Raw genomic sequence first — 12,262 nt, forward strand, 5'->3', positions numbered from 1 at the left:
GACCTGAGGCTGCCTGGGCGGACAGTCAAGGGACAGGGAGAGACCTCCCCTCCTTCTCCCAAGGACAGGGCTGTGGGGCCTAATCCTGGGAGCGCTCAACGCACAAAACATTCCAAACTCCAGCCCTTCCATCTTCCAGTCTTGGGACGCAGCTGCACCTCACTGGGATTTTTACAGGTGGACAGTTCTGGAGAAAGAAGCTGCCCGGTTCTGTAATGAGCTGGAGTAGTTTTCGTGAAGAAATTGCCCCTATTGATGAAGCTTCAGGGGCCTGCCACTCTCCAGCTCAAACATGGAAAAGGATAAACTGGGGTTTGGAGTTACAGAAGCACAAGAAGTGTTTGGTATAAATAACTGAGACTTTAGTCCGTTGCTAATGAACAGGGTGTCTTCCCAGGCACGCAGGAGTGACACTGATCCAGCACTAGGGGCACGTGGTAATGTCCTCTCAGCTTTTCATTTCTAAAAGAAGCCAACAAACTATACTTAAGCCACTACACTACTGAATACAACTGCATTTGATTTTTTTATAACCATGTTTGTGTATTTTCATCTTTAGGCGAAGGCATATCTGAATCATCAGAAGTTTCTGTAAAGTCAAAAAGTGAGAACTTCTATTTGGATGACTCTACAGTTTATAGATTTCCATGGGACTTTACTTACAAAGGGTGCTAGGCCTCAGCGGTTATTTCAGAGAAGTTCATTTAGTGACTACCCTGTGTTCCTTAAATTATCAGAAAGACGAAAAAGGTGACAAAAATAGTTTTCCAATAACCAAATAAGCAATACACAAAAACTATGATAAGGCATTTGATACGATAATTAAATATTTAAAGAGAAAACCAAAATTAAATATTTAAAGAGAAAAATAACCCTATAGAAAATTTGGCAAAGGATGTGAATAGGCAGTTTACAGAAGATAAAACTTCAGTATCCCTTGAGAAAGAACAGAGCTGGAGGAATCACGGTCCCTGACTTCAGACTACAGTACGAAGCTACAGTCATCAAAACAGTGTGGTACTGGCACAAAATTTAGTTTATTTGAAAACGAAAAATAAACAAAGAAAAGGATGGTCATCACCTATATTACCAAGAGAAATGCAAGGTAAAATGAGATACAATTTTTCACTGCACACATGGCAAAATGAGTGACAATATTCAGAGCTGGTGATGATGCAGTAAATAGGTGTTCTCACCCACTGCTGGCAAAAGCATCTCTCCGTTAGAGAAAGTACTTGACAATATCTATGAAAACTGTAAATGCCCCTAGCCCCTTAAACCAGCAGTGCCGACTTCGAAAACTCACCCTTTCAGAAATTAAAGCCCTCGAGTGTAAGAACAGACACAGAAAGACGTTTACAGGCACCACATTTGTCAAGAAGAAAAAAGGAAACATTCTAAATGTCCATCAAAAAGAACTTACCCAGATCGTGAAATATTATGCATTTTTTAAAAACGGGCTAGATCTCTGTGTATTGACCCAGAGCAATGTCCATGATACATTGTTAAGCGAAAAAGAAAAAAAGCAGGATCACATGTGTAGCATGCTCTCATTCACACACACACGTGCACGCGCGCACACACACACAGAGTTTATTATCTTTAAAGTCCTAAGGACATATGTGTTATTTCTAAACACGTTTTTTGCACACTTGCCATGGGCAGGCAGCTGGCTCCTGGGCCAGGCACACCGTACTGGGCACTGGGGTGTAGAGATGGACCTGGCATGACCGGTCCTTAGGGACACACTGAACTGGGGAGAGAGGCTGGAACGCATCACAGTCTGCTTGAGCTGCAGTAAGGAAGTACCGCAGACCGGGTGGCTTAAAAAACAATCCAGTTCTCACAGTTCTGGAGCCTGGGGAGTCCGGAATGAAGGTGCGGACAATTCTGTTCTCAGTGAGGGTCCACTTCCTGTCTTGCAGATGGCCCCCTGCCCATGCATCCTCTCACGGCGGACAGAGGGTGAGAGGAAGCTCTGGGGTCTCTTCCTCTGCACAAGGGCACCAGTTCCATCACGGGGGCTCTGCCCTCATGACCTCATCCAACCCTAGTTACCGCCTAAAGGCCTCGTCTCCTAATACTATCATGCTGGGGGTTAGGGCTCCAACACACGGATTTGAGGGGGACCCAAAAATTCGGTCCACGATCAGCTGTAATCACTAGTTAATGAATGGATACAGGTGGTCCAGAGAACTCAGATAAATTGTTTGTATTTACAGAGCACTTCTCAAATACTCAAGCGTGCTTGGAAATAGTTTCCTTAATTATTTCAGCACTCTTCCCAGGCCTTATTTACTCTATTAATTTATTTCACAAACCCTTTCTTAGCAAATAACGCAAACAAATCCAGTGGGACTGAGCAAGAATAAGTGGAGTCTAAATTAAAGTGAGCTTCCTGCATTGATTTTTATTTCCACTTTTTCAGATGAGGCAACAGAGTCATCCGGCTGCAAGTGTGTCTGTGAGTACAGAACAACTCAGGAGCTAACTATCCCTGACTGTCTCGAAAAAAATTATGGAAATGTCTCCAGTTGTGGAGAATAAGTTAGGATCCTCAGAAGAAAAAAATCAACAAGAAAATTAACACTGATCGTGGGTTTAATACGTGCCAGACGCTATGCTAAGATAGGCTTCATACATTATCTCATTTAATCATCACAAAATCCCTGAGGTTTTATTACACGGCCCACTTTACATATGAGGACACCAAGGCTCAGAGAGGTTAAGTAACTTGCCCAAGGTCACCCAGCTAATAAATGGAAGAGTAAAGACTGGAACTCAGGTCTGCCCTACATGAAAGCTCATGCACTTAACTGAATAAATCAAGAATAAGAATATAAACATAACTATCACTTATTGAGTGCTTACTGTATGCCAGGAGCTATGCTAAGAATCTCTTAACACACAAGTCATATTCTTCAAAGTTCTCTGACATTAACTCACCTGAGCTTCTCAATCAAATCTGAGGAAGACAGCATAAGAGAGTGAGTGTATGAGAACAAGGAAAATGTGTAGAAATAGATCATTGATTTGATTTGGTTACAGGACCCGGGGTAATTCTTGTCTGAGTTGTTATTTTAATTATGCACCTTTCCATTAAGCCACATTATGTTACAGGAAAGAGTAGGAGTTTCATCCCACAAACCATTAGATGAATGATCGTGACAAAAAGCCCCTGCCCTCTCTGAGCCTCAGCTTCCTCCTCTGTAAAATGGAACAACAGACACACCGCTGCCACCTCCCTCTCGGAGGTATTGTAAAAATCAAGTCAGATGATGTCTGCAAAAGCACTTTATACGTTTATTTTGAAAACCATATGTTTAGGCCTAAGGCCAAAACTGGCTTACTGGTCCTGTGACATTTACGTGAGTTTGATCATTCAGACGCTGTAAACATCATGTAAAAGACGAGGCATCAGTAATGGAAACGGCTCAGTGCCGGCACGTGGACCACAGACGGAGGACAAGAGGGACTAGAAACCCATGTGTGGGAATCTGGTGTCCGATGGAGCGGAATTTCAAATCACAGGGGGCATGAGATATCTCAGAGTACTTCAGAACAACTGGGCAGCCAAATGGAAAAACTCCTAAGTTTGATGCCTACTTTATCACTTATCCCAACAAAATCTCCAGATGTTTCAAAGATTCAAACACAAAAATCATCAAACTGTAAATTCCTAGGAGATAACACAAGAGAATTTATTTATTTATTTTTAGAAATGAACAGTTTTTCAAATGAGACACACAGGCACAAAAAAAAACCATAAAAGAAAAGATTCCTGAATTTGACTATATAAAAGTTAAAAACTCCTGCAAGGGGAAAAAAAAATACCACAAAGTCAAAAGGCAAATGACAATCTGGAAGAGAATTCAGCGACACACATGACAGACAGGTGACTAAATCCCTTAGTAATTAATTAATTAACTGACAAATATTTAATGAGAAACTATTACGTGCCAAGCACCAGTCTAAGATTTTGGGGATTCAAACCAATTAAAATTCCTGCCTCTTGGCGCTCATACTCTGTTGGGAAGGCCATAAAGGGACCTTGGCTGTTAGTAGAAAAACAATAAAAAATGAGCAAAGGACATAAACAGTTTGCACAGCTGATGACACAAATGGTGCTTAAACGCATGGAAAAGTGTTCGCTCTTCCTCATAACAAATGAAATGCCAGTTAAATTTCAAAAGGATACCATTGCCATCCATCAACTTTTCCTAGCATCAGAAGTGTGATAATAAACCACGTTGACAAAGGTATAGAGAAACAGGCACTCTCTTGCATTTTAGGTGGGAGTGTAGATTGACCCAAGTTCTCTGAAAAGCCATTTGTCATCATCGATCACAGTTACAAAGGCACGCATCTTCAGCCCAACCATTCTGCTTCTCAGAATTTAGGCTACAGACGCGTATATATATGCACGTGATGGCATGTACATGCGAATGTTCACTGACGCATTGCTTCTAATCAGGAGAGGCTTACCACCAGCAGAGACCCCCATCAGTGGGACAGTGGCTAAACAATCACGGAACGCATCCAAAACAGTTCACGTTGTTGAAAAGAACATAGTTCCCGAAAAGAACAAGGAGGCTGCAGATTCTTCAAAACACACTGTGAATAAAAGTAAGGTTCTGAACAGGTATGTGCAACGCTGAGCTGACGAACTGTAATTGTTAACAAAAACCTGTAAGTATGTGTTTATCACACAACCTAATTCTCAATTTTACTAATACAAAGGGTTATAATGCATATTTGCAAATAATAAAATACACAATATTGTTCATTGTAAATTCTGTCCTATAACATCAGGTGTGACTTGCTATTTCCTACAAAATCCAGCGTGAGTTTTATAATTCTATCACCAACAATCATGTCACAAAATCGGACCATGAATAAAGCCTGATTACTATTCAGTCAGCAAAGAAGTCACTCACATCACTGATGATGAGTGTGTTCAAACATGAAGATCGACTGACTGTCCATTTTTATTCGTGAGTAAAATGGATGGGAGACAAGTATGCACGTTGGAACGTCACTGTTTATCAGTGACGGGGCTGCTGAACCCCATCGGGCCGTGGGATTTTGAATACTGAGGAATCTTCCCTCACCTGTCTGTGCTCTTCACAACGTAACGGAGTCAGACACAACACTCCTATGTTGAATCTGTGTTATTACCATTTCCCCCACCACTTTCTTAAGTCTAGAACAGGAGTCAGCAAACGGCAGCCCCTGAGCCAGCTCTGGCCAGCCGTCGGGTTTGTAAATGCAGTCTGGGGCACAGTCACGTCCATTCGTCTACGGATTATCTGGGGCTGCTCTGTGCTCCGACGGCAGGACTGAGTAGTCCTAACAGAGGCTGCCGAGTGGCAGACCCTCAGATGTTCACTGTCTGGCCCTTTACAGAGAAAGTCTGCAGACCCCTGGTCTAGCTAATCAGCAGAACGATAAATCACACTCTGATCTGCAGTGTCTGCTCATTTCTAAGATGTCAATATTCCCACCACGACCAGCCCCAAGCCACCACCTCATCCTCACCGAACTCAGAGCTGGGAGGGAAGCAAACAGCACAGCCTCGCAGGACACAGAGAATGGCCACTCTACAGATGCGACAGGTGCAAACCACCTCAGGCGCATGGACGACTGTTACATGCACTGAAATAATTAGGAAGCCGTGAGGTTTCAGTATTTGTTTTAATATAATTTATTTAATTATAAGGTCATATAATTTAACTTTTAATAACGGCCGTGTTTAACAACCAGCTCACCAAATTCCTGACAACTGAACAGTGGTCTCCTATGAGCCGGCAGGCCGGTTCCAGCACAGCACCGGACAGGGTGTACTGCCAAACATGTGAAGACTTGCAAACAAGGGCACGGCCTCACCTCCATATACGCTTCTGAGTGCATGGAAGTATCTCTGAAGAGGCATGAGAAACTGGGGACAGTCACTGGGGGACAACTGGTCTAGGCGCTGGGATGAGATGGAGATTTATTTGTTACCATACCATTTTTTGTACAGAGTTTGAATTTTTTATCGTATGTCTGTAACACTTAAAAACCCAATTTATCATTGTTTTTAGGTGGGCTCTGAAATCACTCTTTCCTGAGTCTCCCTTTCGCTCTGGAGAGTCTGGCACAGCCCCACCCCTGGCTGGCCCAGGAGGGCACACCTCCTGAGGTCCAAGCACATCAGGGAGAGGAGACCCGGAGGCTGAGTGACAGCCTGTGAACCAGCACTCCTCCCAGATGACTCCTCTGGCCAGAAAGCAACCCCACGGGCTCGGACCCCACTGCAGTGCCTGGACTTCTCTTCCTTCCTCCGTCTCTGTTTGTTAATCTCTCCTGGAAAAGTTAAGCAAGCTTTTCCGCCTCACCACTTTCCCTGGCGTTTTGCAGGGCAGGCCACGCACCCTGCCAGCCAGCTGCTTCCCACACGCCAGGTCAGCCTGAGTATGTTTACCTCGGTGCTCCAGCGCTCACAGGCCAGCCAGTGAAGGGGCTGCCAGCCCAGGTCCAGGCTCCTGGCTGGCAACCCCAGGCATCTGTGCCATGACGACCGGCCTGGTGCGGTGGGGCCACCGCCACAGGGACCACCTAGAAGACGCAAGCTGAGAAGAGGTGCTGCCTCCCCCAGCAAGGCCTCCGGGGCGCACAAGGGCCCCGTGTGCTCTGTCTGCCCAGTCGGCTTCATCAGTTCCTGACTGTCCACCTTGGGCTGTCCCCTGGCAGGGGTTCCTGGTTCTTCTCTGATCTGTAGGTTTATGACCTTCTTTCTGCCCTCGCCTGGTCCTGACCTGGACACCAGCCTCGTGATAGCACCCGTGCCACACGTCCACTCTGGACTGACCATTCCCAGCCCGGTGCCCAGCTCAGCGTTCACCATCCCCTGCCCTGTCCTCTCTTATCAGTCCCAGCTCCTCTCTCCCCCTTGAATCTGTAACCTGATATGCTCACGCCCTCACCACAGACTCCAACTTACTGACTCACGTCCGGGTTCCAACGGCCGAGGATGCACCCAGCATTTGTCTTCTAGGGAACACGTCCTCAGTGACGACGTGGTGTGTCTACGCTGTCCCTCCAAGTTCCTGATGACCCCGTTTCCCAGCCCCAGCTTCCAGGCTAGGTGAGGTGACGGCGTGTCTCAGGCAAGGTTCCCCTGAAGCAGCTCTTGAGACACAAATTAGTATGAAAGGGGTTTAGCGGGATGTGTTCCCCAGAGATACTGGTAGGAGAACAGGAAAGGAAGGAACCCAGGCAAGGATGCAATACTTAGCATTCAGGTTCCCGTTGCTGCGTGACAAGCCGTCCCAACTTAGGGCATAAAGCAACTGCCATTTTCATTATATCCACAGAGTCCATGGCTCAGGGCTTCAGAGAGAGCAAATGGGACGGCCTGTTCTGTCCCATCATGTCTGGGGCCTCAGCTGAACACTCAAAGGCCAGACAGCTCAACGGACAGGGACTGGAACTATCTAGAAGCTTCTTCACATGCAAGGAGAACTGGGCTGGGACAACTCAAAGCTGGGACTGTCAACCACTGGCCTACCAGCGGCCTTCCCTGTGGCTTTGGGCATCAGAGTTCTCACTGATTCCCATTCTTGCCAATACTTGGCATTGTCAGGCTTCCTGAATCATGTGAAATGGCACCTTCCATGGCTCTGTTTAGCGTTCCCTAAATCACCAACAAGGTTGAGGATCTTTTCATTTGTTTTTGAAATGCTTTTTCATTTCTTTTGTCCACTTATCCATGGAGTCGTTAATTTTTTCCACGTTGATTTGTCAAAGCTCTTCCCATGTTGGTCTTGCACACATTTTCCACCAGCCACAGCTTGTCTTTTTGCTTTCTCTTGCCAAATTGCGTAAGTCTTGACTCTTCTTTCGTCCACCTCTTGTTTGTTTCTCTTAGGTCCTGTTCTCTTCTTGTTCTACATACAATCCTTAGTTGATCAGGCCAATGAATAAATTTTTCACCTACAAATGCTCCTGAACCCTGAACTATATTTTCAAAACAGCTCTGCCGAACGTCTTCAAGTTGACTAGACACTCCGTGCTTGTGAGCATCCGCACGTGCTGCCACTCTTGGTGGAATAACATCTCCACCACCCCTTCCTCTTCCCCATACACTTTTTATCACTAATTCCTACAAACTTCAGATCCAGACAGAACTGTTCATGGTCCCCTAAGATTTCATCAAGGACCTCTGTCCCTCCCCAACCTTGACCAAACACGCTGCATCTCCTCTGGAGAGAAACGGGAACTAGGAAGAACTGTCCAACCTGGCCACACCTGGGAAGGTGGGAGCTCTTGACACACCCAAGGAGAAACTAAACAAATCACAAGGATGACAACGCTTCCTGGCCACGTTTCAATGGTGTGTTTTCCCTGAAGTCATTCGCCTGGCATTGCAAACATCCGTAGTGGCAGAAAAGGGTTGCCAATAGGACATTCTGAACGAACAAGCTGAACTCTTCCTTTTACTCCATTCTCTGGTCAAAATGTTGTCAGTGGAACAGATGTGTTGTTTTGTTTTTCTTTCCTCGGAGATAAATCTTTCCAAGCAGCCCTCTCTTAACTGGGTGTTAACCAGCCACTTCTAATTTCCTCTAGTGCAAGGGTTCTCAACCTCAGCACTATTAACATCCTAGTCCAGGTAATTCTTTGTTGTGGAGAGACTGCCCTGTGTCTTGCAGGATGTTTAGCACACGTCCCTGGCCTCTACCCACCAGATGACCTTAGTACCCCCTAAACTGTGACAACCGAAAGTATCTCCAGACCTCGTCTCTGGGAACTAGAATTTGCAGAGATCTTTTGATTTCCTGCCAGTGGCTAAGGCTGCCTTGTCTTTAGCTCCCTTTTCATGTAAGTGGTTAATCAATCAATAAATAATTTTAATAAAGATGAGGCATGAAGCTGTTGTGTTCAATGTTTGGAAATGATTCTCTTCTCACAAATCGAGCCTTGGTTCACACTTATCATTTTACACCCCTACTCTAAGTGGGGAGTGAGTCCCATTCACAGAAAGTTCACATTCCGAAGCCATACATTCAAGGACCCCCCCCCCCCCCACACACACACACAACCTGGATTTGAAAATTTAAAAAGAATTATGCTAAATGGAGAAAGAGGCTGGACTTTCTAGGAGAGAGGAATGGTGATTGGCAAAGGTGGCGATGAAAAGGGGAAAGAAGTTTCCACAGGTGCAAAGACCACTGTGGCTGGAGGAGAGAATTTCTACAATGGAGTGTCCAAAGATACACTTTACCGTGGATCAGCTCACACCACTTTGGGGAACCTTCCTTGATCTCACCGACCCGTGTGATTATGTCTGCCTCTGAATTCCTGCCAACTTGCGTTTCCATGTCCTAATAACTGTAGTTAATTTACACTGCTAATCATTTTTGTATTATGTTCATAATGTATTGTCCCAATCCAACAGTGAATTCCTGAAGGACAGTAACAGTACCTAGGGCAGAAGTGTACACAGAGCAGGTGCTTCAGAAGAATGAATTACACAACTGATTCCTTGGAAAACAGAGAGGGGCTGCCCAAATTAAATATTTGGGTTATGATCACCTCTGGAATGAAAAATCTGCTTCAACTTAGTTGGAAATCACTTTTGCTGATTAACAGTAGAGGAAATAATACAGAGGTTTATCAGCATTGCTCAAAATTTAATTTAAAAACCATTCCATCAATCCAATTATTTTTACAGTCTGGAGTATTTTTCACACTAAGTGAAAAAAAAGTTCTTTTTCCTGTGTAGAAGATAAGACCAGACAAATGCTTGCATGTGGTCGCAATGGGTACCACTGTCTTAATCTAGACCCAGCTCTGGATTGAAACCAGCATCACTTTCTCCAAGTCCCACTCAGTCATCTTCCCACGTCTAACAGCACACGTCTGGACTCGTGATTTTGCAATCTTGCAACGACCTCTGAAATCACCTCTTTGTTATTCGATGACGACTGCTGCGGAGTAAGGAAAGCAGACTGTCAATGCCACATTCAGGGGCACAGGCCAAGTTCATCTTCACCAAAGATCTACCATATTGTTAACAAACATGAAATAACATGTCGCTGCAGGTTGACATTCGAAAGCCAGGAGTGCACCTAAACCCACATCCGTGCAGCACGGCAGGAGGTCCATGAGAGAGGCTCTACCCCACATTAGTAACCCAGGGAATGAATTTATTCCTGCTCCTTTTTCTGAACTCATGACGGCCCTCTCTGGTCTCATCATCTCCGGGTTGAACACCTCCACCTAGAACGTCTCTCTACACGATGAGGGCGCCTCACGACATGTGAAAGTGAGCCAGCCTCCCTTTAGAACATATTAGTGCTTTTTAAAAATAAATGAATATCACTGTTTGCTTTTTCAAACAATTAACCAAAAGTGGCAAAGGTGGGTGAATGAATTTGGATAGAAATAAAGAATGAACAGCGTTTTAAAGAAAACCCAGTGAAAACTTAAGATGGACATTAACTTATTTTTATGCCAAAAAGAGATTTAAGGCATTTTACAATAAATGATATGTGAACTATAAAAATATTAAAAGAAGGTAAATTAAAGAGCAAGACATGAGGCACGAAAAGGGAGTAAAAACTCTACTAAAAAACCTACATAAAAGGAAGTGATCTTAGTCCGTCCGGGTTGCTAAAGCAGAATACCACAGACTGAGTGAAAATTATTTCTCACAGTCCCGGAGGCTGGAAGTCCAAGCTCACGGCACCTGCAGATTCAGCGTCTGCTGAGAAGCCCACGTCCTTCTCACTGTGTCCTCGCCTGGTGCATGGGGCGACAGAGCTATGCGGGGTCTCTTTTATAAGGACACTAGTCCCAACCATGGGGCTCCACCCTCATGGCCTAATCACCTCGCGAAGGCCCTCCTCCTGAAACCACCACACTGGGCGTTAGGAGTCAACATATGAATTGGGGGTGGGGGGGCCACGGACACTCAGTCCACAGCAGGCAGCTACCACTGAGCACAAATCTTCGCTCCATGATGCTGAACAATCAGGGCACACAGGGAAGGCTGAAGAGCCCCATCAGAGGACCCTGACCCTGGCAGTGCCCCGGATTCACAGAGGGAGGGAGCGCTTTAAAAGCAGTTATCTGACCCTATCCAAACTCACCGAATCAGTCTCCAGGCCTTAAGCCCAGATGTCTGTCTAATAAAAAGAAACATCAAGAGAGAGAACTTTATTCTTAGCTCTGAAACAAACTCATGACACACGGTGTCTATAAAGGCCGCCGGACAACACAACGCACCGTATTCCCTAACGATGCTCGCCACACGGTTGCGGTGTTTCTCACGCTGCCCTGCAGCAGAGGCTGAGGACCCAAGCCTGCCTCCCAGCCGGTGAGAGGCTTCTGCTCTGGGGGCAGCCCTGGCGTCTCAGCCCGCCCGGCCGGGCGCCGGGGCGAAGCGCGCCCCGCAGGTGGCGGCGGCCGTGCACACAGCAGGCGCCCGGCGAGTGTCCGCGCTGGGACCACCGCTATTCAGGGATCGCTGTTCCTCCTGGACTCGGGCAGGGGCTGTAGATCCATAGGCCTAACAAGCTACAACAAAAACCACCCCGCTGCCACTGCACCCGCCATGGCGCAGTCACCAGGGGCCCATTAACAGTTCCCAGGAAATGAAAAAAATAGAGCCTAACCTTTTCTCTCCTCCTCCTCCACCTCCATGCTCGCTGCAGCCTCACCGGCTCAGGGGTGCAGAGGCCTCACACCCGGCCCATCGGCCCATCAGCCCGCAGCTCCTGCGGCAAAGTGGCGGTGCCGCGTCTCCGCTCCGTGTGCAGAAGCCCCGCCCACCACACGCAATCCAAGATGGCGCCGCGCTGGGCCGTGTGCAGAGACAGGCGGGAGCCCCGCCCCCTCAGCCCCGCGCAGGGAGCCCCCGCGCTCCAGAGCCCGAGCTCGCGCCTCGCCGCCTCCGACCAGAGAGCACGCTTTCCTTTCCTTCTGACCTGAACTCGGTCTCGTGCCATTGGCTCGAACAACACCAGGCAGGAAAATAGGTGTTGGGGTCTGACCCAGGAGGGTTTGGCACCCCGGACAAATTCTGGAGCCCGCTACACAACGGACTATGGCCTGCTCCCCTGCACCCGCCAGCAGGGTGCGGGGTCAGCCCAGCGGCCGCAGGAGGTCCACGTGAGGGTCGCTGCCGGGGCCAGTTCACGCTGCCCGGCAGAACCACCCAGGCTCCGGGGGAATTCAGAGCAACTCTGCCCAGCAACCCCATAGCCGGGTGTGGTGG

General features: G+C 46.9%; 1 long non-coding RNA gene across 1 annotated transcript; it reads right to left on the bottom strand.

The window, feature by feature from the left end:
* Positions 1-9,657: 9,657 nt before the first annotated feature.
* Positions 9,658-11,791, bottom strand: LOC116658169. Its single transcript, XR_004313366.1, has 2 exons — positions 11,661-11,791; positions 9,658-9,971 (listed from the first exon to the last, which is right to left on the bottom strand). It is a non-coding gene; the product is annotated as an uncharacterized LOC116658169 (long non-coding RNA).
* Positions 11,792-12,262: the final 471 nt, after the last annotated feature.

Source organism: Camelus ferus, chromosome 20 (genome assembly GCF_009834535.1).
Source record: "Camelus ferus isolate YT-003-E chromosome 20, BCGSAC_Cfer_1.0, whole genome shotgun sequence".
NCBI classification, from domain to species: domain Eukaryota; kingdom Metazoa; phylum Chordata; class Mammalia; order Artiodactyla; family Camelidae; genus Camelus; species Camelus ferus.